This window comes from Orycteropus afer, unplaced genomic scaffold, assembly GCF_000298275.1.
Source record: "Orycteropus afer afer isolate SDZICR_OR568_19922 unplaced genomic scaffold, OryAfe1.0 scaffold00158, whole genome shotgun sequence".
In the NCBI taxonomy this organism is placed as follows: Eukaryota; Metazoa; Chordata; class Mammalia; order Tubulidentata; family Orycteropodidae; genus Orycteropus; species Orycteropus afer.
The window spans coordinates 145,185-155,467 of NW_006921745.1; positions in this window are offsets into that span (position 1 = coordinate 145,185).

A 10,283-nucleotide genomic window follows, 5' to 3' on the forward strand; every position below is an offset into this window, starting at 1 on the left:
TCCTTTAGGGAAGCAATTTATAATATTTTTTGTCTTTTTAAAGTTTTGTTTCACCAATGAAAATAAACAATCCATCCTTTTCAGGCCACTTTATAAATTGAATAATTTATACCAAAGTTTCTTAAAGTAGCTACTGAAGGCCTAAATCATTTTAAAGTGATCATGCCATTTAGAAAATCAGGCACACACAGGAAGCTGTCTTTCAGGAAGAGAAAAACTGAGACTTAAGACAGCCTCAAGAAAAACTGGAAACTTTCTGCTATGGCCTCCAATTTGATGGCAGGACAAACAAAAAAAGAAGAAGAAGAATGCTCTAAATCAGAGCTGAAATTCTCAAGACAATATCTTCCAGTTTTATAGGTGACACACCACAAAATTGGTTCATGTGGATGCCATTTTTGGTGACAACCACAAATTCACTGCCTATGGGGCCAACTCTAACAGCAGGCTTATAAGGTATATATTTGTGGTCTACTTTATGATTTCCCTTTTTATGATGATCAACAATAATTTGTTTCTTAAAACAGCACAACACAATGGAATACTATGCTACATTAAAGAACAATGAAGGATACACAAATTATCTCACAATGTGGATGAGCCTGGAGGACATTATGCTGTGTGAAATAAGTCAATCGCAGAAGAACAAATATTGTATGAGCCCATTACTCTAAAAAGACAAGGAATGGTTTGCTTAAGAAATGGAACTCACTTTGTAGGTTACTGGGAAGGGGAGGGAATAATTTCAGGCTAGTTGGGGGCCGCACCCTGAAGTGGGCAACAGGAGGGATGCTATGGAAAGAGTCTGTAACCACCATGATGACACCGGGTAAAGGGAGGACACTGAATTGTGCACATAAGTTACAGATGACAGAGGCTAACAGCAGTATATCCAAAATACTACATTAGCATTAACATCAAACACCAGCCTACAGATAAACACATAAACATCTGAGAAGATCACATTGGGGTCAGTGAATGGGATTATACTCTAGACCAAGGACAGATTCAGTTTAGGCTAATCTTGCACAGATACCAGTGATGCAAAATACCCACAATCCTTAGAGAAACAACAGAAGACAGACATAGAGCAATCCCACAGCAGCCAGACACTGTGGGAGAGAGATCCAACAGATCTACTGACTCAGAACCATAGTATTGGGGGACACCAAAGTCAATTGCCACAACAAAATACATAAAAATCTTATTCTACAACCTACATTGGTGAGTAGCGACTGGGGACTTAAAAGCTTTCAAGCAGCCATCTAAGATGCAGCTAATGGTCTCCCATCATCAGCAATCAGCCCTAAGACATGATGGACCTCAAAACCAGAAGAACTAGGTGGTGCCCATCTACCAATGCTAACCATTTAGGAAAAGATCAAAACTGGAGGTCCTGGATAGAGTGTTAGGAAAAATGTGGAACAAAATCCAGAAATACAATAATGACCAGAATTACTGATCAGGAGGAGTCTAGGGGAACCCCCAATACTATGGCCCTGGGATAGACTTCAACCCTGGAATAAAACTCACTTCCAGGGCCTGGTTCTCATCCCAATAGTAAACAAGACATGCAGACTACTCAACCCAGGGTGATGTACCCAAATGCTCTATGGAAATGCATCCCTTGGAGCAGTCAAACATGAGGCACCAGAGGGGCAACATTCTCACAGAGGAAATGCAGAACACACAGGAGTGCATAACTATGAGGGGGACACGGGGTAGGAGGGTTACTGGGAAGGGAAGGGAGGAGAGTGGGTTAAGGTTGGGGATGGTAATTGGGGAGTGAAACCACATGTACATGAAATGTTGAAAGTAAAACAATCTCTGCTCTGTAAATTTGCACCTAAAGCACATACACACACAAAAAGCACAACACAAAACAAAGCAACATATACACACAAGAACATAACTATTACAATTCCAGGCTATTTTCAGTAAAGTTAATTCATGTCTGTTGTTGTTGTTGTTATTTGCCATCGAGTCGGCCCCGACTTCTAGTGACCCCTCCTTGGGTTTCTGAGGCAGTATCACTACAGAAGTAGGAATGCCCAACCTTCCTTGCGAGGAGTGGCTGGTGGGTTTGAACCGCCAGCCTTCTGGTTAGCAGTCAAGTGCCTTAGGCACTATGCTACCAGAGAAAACAGGTTACAGATCAAACTAATTTACTTGTCAGAATTGTATATAGTGCTATCTCAGAATCTTTGATGAAACCTGGGTACCAATAGATATTTACCAAAAAGGAAAGAAAAAACAACACAAATGGGAACTCGTTTTTCCAAAGTGACCACTGAAATTCCAAATAATTTCTGTTATATTTAGCTTGTAGTGCTTTTGAACTTGAACCCCCAAGCCAGTGTCCTGCTATAAGGGGAGCTTCAGGTTCACTTTTCTTAGATGCCAAAGATCCTGTTGCCTGAGGATGAAACTTCAGTGTTCCAGAGCCAAATAAAATTCCTAACAGGGATTCTGCCATGGAGTTTCATCACTGTTTTGTTCCCACTGATTTTTGTGGCTTAAAAATGTCTCTAAAATTCCTTTGTAACAACCATAAGAAACCAAGTTCATTTTCCAACTAGAGACTTAGTGCTTACAACTTCTTATCAATTTCCAGTAAGTAGTCAAGCTGCAACACAAAACATGGTGCTCAAGACCCAAGAGAGTTATTACCATTGCCCTGAAGAGACTGGAGAAGCAGGGTGCAGAAAGGGAAGCTCTGTATCCCCAGTTCCTGATTCCTGAAAAGATTTTGGGATGTTGGAAGATGTCTTCAAGGTCTCACTTTTGATAACATTTCTGTTAAGACAAAAATCAGATTAAGCCAATAATAGAAATTGATTGGTGTTTATTTGAGAAATTGTTTGAAAATCAGGATAACTTTTCACTCAAGGAGTTAAAAATGTCCCAGAGATGAAAGAAATATCAAAAATTCTTATAACCCATTTACTGACTGTGCCATGGAAATGGACAAGAGCGATATCGTTTGTGGTCAGGAAGGATTTCATACAGTATTGTATTAAAGAACAATTAAAATAATTACTGATTTATCCTAAAACAAAACTTTAATCTGACCTTTGAAGTCTCTCCTTCTCAGGACTTACTGTACATCGATACTTCTTCAGAAGATGCCAATCCCTAAAGCTAAATTATTTTCACTAAATTGCTTCTTAAGCCATCGTTTGACTTAAAGGTGACTTTAGGAAATCAGTTTTCTCATGGCTCAAATTTCAAAATGACATCTAAGAACAATGGCCTGGGTGGGTTACCTGACCTCTATAGATCCCAGAATCTGTATTCCAGGAGAATTGAAATTGTTTTTCAGTATCACAAATTAACCATAGAGTCTGGGCCAAGCTGTCTAAGTTTGAACATTGGTTATGCTACCTCAGTTTTCTCATCTGTAAAATAGGTTGTAAAATACTTTGTCAATGGGTTTCTGTGAAAATTAAATGAATTAACATATGTAAAGCACATAGGACAATGACTGGGATTTAGTATCTGCAATATCATTATGATTATTTTGTTATCGTAATCCCACAACTTTGGAACAGCCACTCCTTGGAAGGAAAGTTGGGCAATCTATTTCTGGAGTGATACTGCCCTGGAAACCCAAAGAGGGGTTGATATGAGTTGGTTCTGACTCGAGGGCACATAACAACAACAATATGTACAGGCATGACATGGCAAGGGACTGGAAGGGTCAGGGGACTTTGAACTCATGGGATTGCAGACAAGGTCTTTGCCTTGGTCAGGATAATTCTTCAAGTCAAACAGCCATAGTTGTCTGAGACACACTGAGGACCAAGGAACTATCCTGCAAGGCTATGTGTAGGTTTGTCCTCTAAATTCACCATATGGTCATATTACTGCCAGGGCTTTGCCACCTCCCAGAGCATTCCCTTCTTCTAATCTTTCTCTGCTTTCTCAGTCCTATACTTTGGAAAATATTTTGCTAGTCTGAATATGAATACAAAGCTCTAGTCTTCTTTCTTTTTCTTAACTGTAAATTTTCATTTTCCTCTGAGATTGTGGACGTTAGAACACGAAAGTATTGGAGACCTTCAGGCTATTTCAAGTTTCCTGAGCCTTCTGTATACCTCCTTCTTCTAAGGCATTTAACTATATGCATGGCTGCAGGGAAAGGGAGAGCTATGTGAAAGAAGAAAAAAAAAGTGAATATCTTTGTATACTACCCTGTCTCACTTAAACAAGTGGATATGTCTTAAATATGTGATGGTAATCCCAGCAAGTTGGCAGAAGGCCAGGTCTCCACTTTCTGCTCCAAGAAGCTTGAACATGCCCCTTCTGCCATTGCTGAGCTTTCACCCTGCATCCATCACCACTCCCTCGGGGGTCTGGAAATGAAAGCAAAGACTGAGTCTTGAAGAGGGTGATAGGATGCCTGCATTTAGTTTTCATACTGGGTAAAGACCAGAGATGGGTCTTTGCAAGTCTTGGAATCTAACTTCTCAAACTGTTCTCTGACCACTCAGCTACATGATCAACCACTCCTCATACTATTAGCAAACAAAGAGGAAACACAAACACCAGCTGTGGGCTGGACTTCAATCAGGTCTGGGTGTTGCAACCTCTAATTAGTAGAAGTATCACAAGTGGCCAAGATGCCATTCCTTGCTCCATACAAGAAATGGAATCCAAACCAAACTATTATTTGTTCTTTATTTCCTGATAAGATATCTCCCATATACCCCATATATTTTTGTTTTTAGTTGACTTTGAGGTGATTCCAATTCATGGCAGCCTCATATGTACAGAGTAGAACTGCTCCATATGGTTTTCAAGGCTGTGATCTTTCCTAAGCAGATCTCCAAGTCTGTCTTCTGAGATGGCTCTGAGTAGGTTAAAACTGCCACGTTTTGGGGCTAATAGTCAAGCTCTTAACTATTTGCATCACTTAGGGATTCATACACACACACACACATCTCTGTATTATAAATAATATATATGATGGAGGTTAAAGTCCAGAGGAAAGGCAGTGAAAGAGAAGATGGCTACAAGGTGAGGAAAAGCAAGAACAAGGTAGAACCAGCAAGCACAAACTGGAAGACAAAAGAATGAACTGATACCTATCCAGTTCTTATTGCCTCTGACCTTAGTGATGTGGTATCCTACAGATGCCAGAGCCCTTTGTCACAGAACAAAACACATACATGTGGCCCCCAAATCCTGAGAAACTGCAAGAGGATCAAGTGTAATGCAAGTGTAGGCCTTGCCATTGCTTCCCACCAACAAAGTGAATTACCAGATAAGTGGCAATATGTACAAATTGCAAAGTGGCTGCCTCTTTTCTTCCATGCTCCAATCTTCACACATGATTCTTTCCTGTGGTGCACCCTGACTGGAAACATACAGAAAAGGGTGCTCTGGGAAATATAACTCAGCCCAACCCAGTTGATCCATTACAAACCCACCACACTCCCTCATCAGGATGAATTCCCCTGAATCCAAGAATTCTCTTACTAAGCCAGAGATAAGGTAGATTCAGAAAGAAAATGCTAACAGAGTGTGTATCTCTCTGTGTGTGTGATTGTGTGCACTTATTCTTGTGTGCATGCATGCATGTGTGAATAGATCAGGCAATGAAAGGATAGAGTGCCTTGCGATAAGCATTCTTGACCACTATGGTGTTTTACATCTCTCATTTGTACTCTTCACAAGATCCCTATGTGAACAGGGTAGTAGTATACCCATTCTGATAAAGAAGCAGTCTCAGAGAGCACATATCTCCAGCACAAAACCAGGAGTTTAATCTGCATCTCTCTGATCCCATATTCAAGATCATAACTATATGGCCAACTGCCACTTAATCCTCTCACTGCTTAAATCCAAAAAAGACTGATGGGTGATGTTATAGACTGAATTGTGTTCCCCATAAAATATATATTATAAATCCTAACCTCTATACCTGTGGTTATAGTTCCATTTAATCTTTTTTGAGGTATAAAAGAGATATAAACCAAGCTGATTAGGGGGAGAAAAGCAAGCAAAGATGAGGGAAGAGAAATGTTAAGCGTTGTATCAGAGCCAGCACCTTGAATTCAGACTTCCAACCTTTTAACCTGTGAGAAACTAAATTTCTATTTGTTAAATGCATCCACTTGTAGTAATTTATAGCAGCACTAGATAACTGAGATAGGTGATTTGTTTGAAAAAAGATCATAAATACTGATGTGAGAGTTTCAGTCTCAAAACTCTTAAGAATCTGGAAACTCCTACTGTTTTATAAGGCTTCAGCCTGTTCTGTAGCTTACTGACATCTGGAAACAAAAATTCAAACAATTGCCTAAGGGGGATGATAACTACAGAGTCTCTGGGTGGCACAAATGGTTACATACTTGACTACTAACCAAAAGGTTAATTGCTCAAACTCACTCAGAGGTGCCTTGCAAGGAAGGCTTGGCAATTTGCTTCCAAGAGATCACAGACTTGAAAATTTGATGGAGTGCATTTCTACCCTGCTGCACAGGGGGTCGCCAAGAATGGAATTCACTTGATGGTAATGGTTTGTTTTGTTTTTCTGGCTTATGATTAGTATATCCAGTGTATCATACTGTGGTGCCTTGCATGTTTCTATATACTGGAAGCAATACTACTGATATTTCAAATACACCAGGGTTACTCATGGTGCACAGGTTTCAATAGACCGTCCAGACTAAAATGGAATAGGAAGAAAGTCTTGGTGATCTACTTGTAAAAATTAGCCAGTGGAAAACCTCTGGATCACAACAGAATATTTTCTGATACAGTAATGGAAAATGAGTAGTTAAGGCAATACATAAAAGCTACAATAATGAACTCACATGTAACAGTCATAAAGATGGAACAAGCTTGAGTAATGTTTCATTCTGTTATAGATAAGGTCACCACAACTGGGAGCCAACTCATGACAACTAACGACAATAGGATGACTGTATCCCTCAGGATCCTGGTATGACACAGATGGAAAGCCAAAGTGGTAACAGAGAATATTTAATTAAAATGACTACTTTCAAAAGTGTGCGAAGGTTTAAGGGAGCCAGCAAGGGTAAGTGTAACACCAAGGAATGAGCAGCAGTAGGAAGCTGACACTACTTGAAGAAGCTAGGGTAAGAAGTAGTATTACAAGAAAATTGGTGAGAACAAACCTGCGAGACAAGGACCACTCTCCTGTGACTATAGCTATGGCCTCAATCTCCCTTCCCACTTATTCATCTCCTACCAATGCTCCCTGGACCCAACAGGAAATAGAAGGCCAGGGTGTTCAAGGGATGTGGTCTGTAGACATCAGCTTCCTGGAGCAAAGAACAGGGCAGAGAATGGATCAGAAGAGACAAAGGGAGCTCAATGGCCTTCTCAGTTCAGTTGTTTTTCTTGACTGAAAGGATCACCAGACATAAATGACTGAAGAAGACTTGATGACCACACAGCAGAACAACAGGAACATGTGAGGTGCTTACAGCAGCAAAGTGCAGGATAGAAGAACAGAAGGGGATTTATTCCTTCTAAAAGTAATGAAATGTTTCTTGTTGTTATTGTTAGCTACCATTGTACCATCCCCAGACTCATGGCAACTCCATGGATAATGGAGCAAAATGCTTCCCAATTCTGTGCCATTCTCACGAACAGTTTCATGTCAGACATTTTCCATAGGGTTTTCATTGGCTTATTTTTTGGAAGTAGCTCATCAGACCTACTATCTTAGTCTGGAAGCTCTGCTGAAACCTGAACAGCAAGAGAGCAATATGCAACCTCTGAGAAACAGGTGGTAACTGCACATGAAATGTATTGGCCAGGAAGCAAACTCAGGTCTCCCATTCAGTGAATTCTACCACTGACCCACCAACGTCCCTGTAAAATACCTTACAATGCTGAAAACAGAGGCCAGAGCCACCTCTAAATTTAAAATATCAATTCAGGATGTATAATCTCTGCCACTAATGTGAACTTTAGTTCTCTTTGTCTCTAAAGCTGTAGAAGCCCTCTGAGAAATAGCATTATAAGAAAAGTTTTAGGCTATTGAGTCAGCCGCCAATCTCCTAGAAGATAACTGTGTTTCAGAATTGCCACAAAGCAGTAGTAATATTTTTATGCAAACACATAGAGAGAGAAGTATAAAAATACACAAACATAAAAATAGTCCCATGGCATATTAGCAACACAGCTCATCTACAGGGTTGTTCTATGTGTACTGTTCATCTGCATTTCACACCTTCAAAGAGAACATCTAGAAAAAAATAAATGGTGGGCATAGCAGGCTGCAACTTTTAGACATAAAGCACTGGCTGGAACATTTCCAGGGAATAAGCTACCTTTCCTGTGGTAAAATAGGTGCTGTGGGAGAGAAAATATTCCTTCCAGGCCTATGAAGGCAAATGGGGATCACTTGGAGTAAAAATACAGAAAAGCATAGCGGGTGCTAATAAAAGAGTAATTCTGCCCTTTCCACAACTCAATGAGATCTATCAACCTCATTCTCCATCCTTCCTGAACATTCTACCCTGCAGATGGAACAAAGTGAATTAGATCCTTAAGGGTTCATGGGAAAAATGCAGCTAAAGACTTTTTGCAAATAGTACAATTGTAAAATTTCATTTTGAATGTCTCAATTCCCAACCTTCCCTAGGCTTACATATTTACTTGACTCGTCCTTGACAGGTTGGTTATGAGGTTCTGGATTACAAGGAAGTGCAATGGGTCCAAAAGAATCAAAATTTTAGCTATTATTATTATTACATTTTGTTGAGTGTAGAAATACATCATGGATCTAGGAATAGAAAATAATTGGATTCTTCCTGAAATAAGCATAGTATTTTTGTGAGATATTAGACTTTACAGGTGACATGATTAGTCATGAAAGTTATTCATGATTCAGGAAATCACCCAGTAGTACTCATTCTGTCCTTAAATTATCTGTACACCCTCCATTTCCATTGTCATTGTCTCAGGTCAGATCTTTTGCTTGGATTATTGCAGCAACTTTCTAACAAATTTCTTTTTCTTAATACTATCCCTTACTATTTTTTCCACAATCCAAATGAGTGCTGAAAAAAAAAAAATCCCAGGTGTATCAGGTGTATCAGTCAGGTTCCACACAGGAAGACAACAATCAATTTAAGTATACCCTTTTATTACACCATGTGATACTGATCACTCTGTACTACAGAGATTTGTAAGGGCTACATGCCACTTTCGTTGTTAATAAATATTCCTTGCCCTCTGTGCAAACCTTTTCTCTCTGGAAATCCAAGCTGAACTGATCCAAGACATGCAAAATGGTGCCAGTAGAAAAGTTAGGGAAGCCTTTTGTGGTGTAGTAAATCACCTGGCATGGCTTTTCTAGCCATAAGTTTTTGTAAATTCTATGGTGGAATTTACTATGAGCAACTGAGGAGCTCCTGATTATAAAAGTTATCCACCAGGGGTATTTCTGTTGGGAGTGGCATGTAGCAATGTTTGGGGAAAGTTCACACTCTCTCAGGTGCTTAGAATTCTGATGTTATGATTGGTTAGTTTGGCCACTCTGCCAGGCTCAAAAGGAGGCCCCCTAGAGGCAGAAGAGGTCTCTCTGACTGCTGGCTGAGAAGGACATGCTGCTGAAAGAAACACACTCCTGAGAGACATGTGCTCCTGAGAGACACATGCTGCTGAGAAAGAGACATCAAGAGACATGCATTGCTGAGAGAGACATGCATTGCTGGGAGAGTGGCTGAGAGAGATTGTTGGCTGAGAGACAGTGGGCTGAGAGAGACTGAGCATTTTTCCTGACTTGAATTGTACCCTGGTGCTTCCCTAATAAACACCTTAATCTGTGAGTTCTGTGTGGTCACTACAGTGAATTAGGGAACCCAGCAGAAAGGTGGTGAGTGCTGCAGGAGGAATGGTTGGTGTCAGGCTTGGTGAAAGGGCTGGAAGGAGACAGCATGTCTGACCTTGCAGGAATAGGCCTTGGGCTACTGATAGTGATTCTGTCTTCCTCTTGTGGGGTTAGAGGAGGTCAGAAGATGTGGCCTTCCTGCCCCTTTGGCACCTTTCTTTTCCCTACACCTATTTTATTCAAATTCACAAACCAAACACTAAAGCCAAAGATGAAGAAATTGAAGATATTTACCAACTTCTGCAATCTGAAACTGACCAAATATGCAATCAAAATGTATTGATAATTACTAGTGATTAGAGTGGGAGCTCTGGTAGCACTGTGGCTAAGGCACTTGACTGCTAACCAGAAGGCTGGCGGTTCAAACCCACCAGCCACTCCTCAGAAGGAAGATGGGGCAATCTACTTC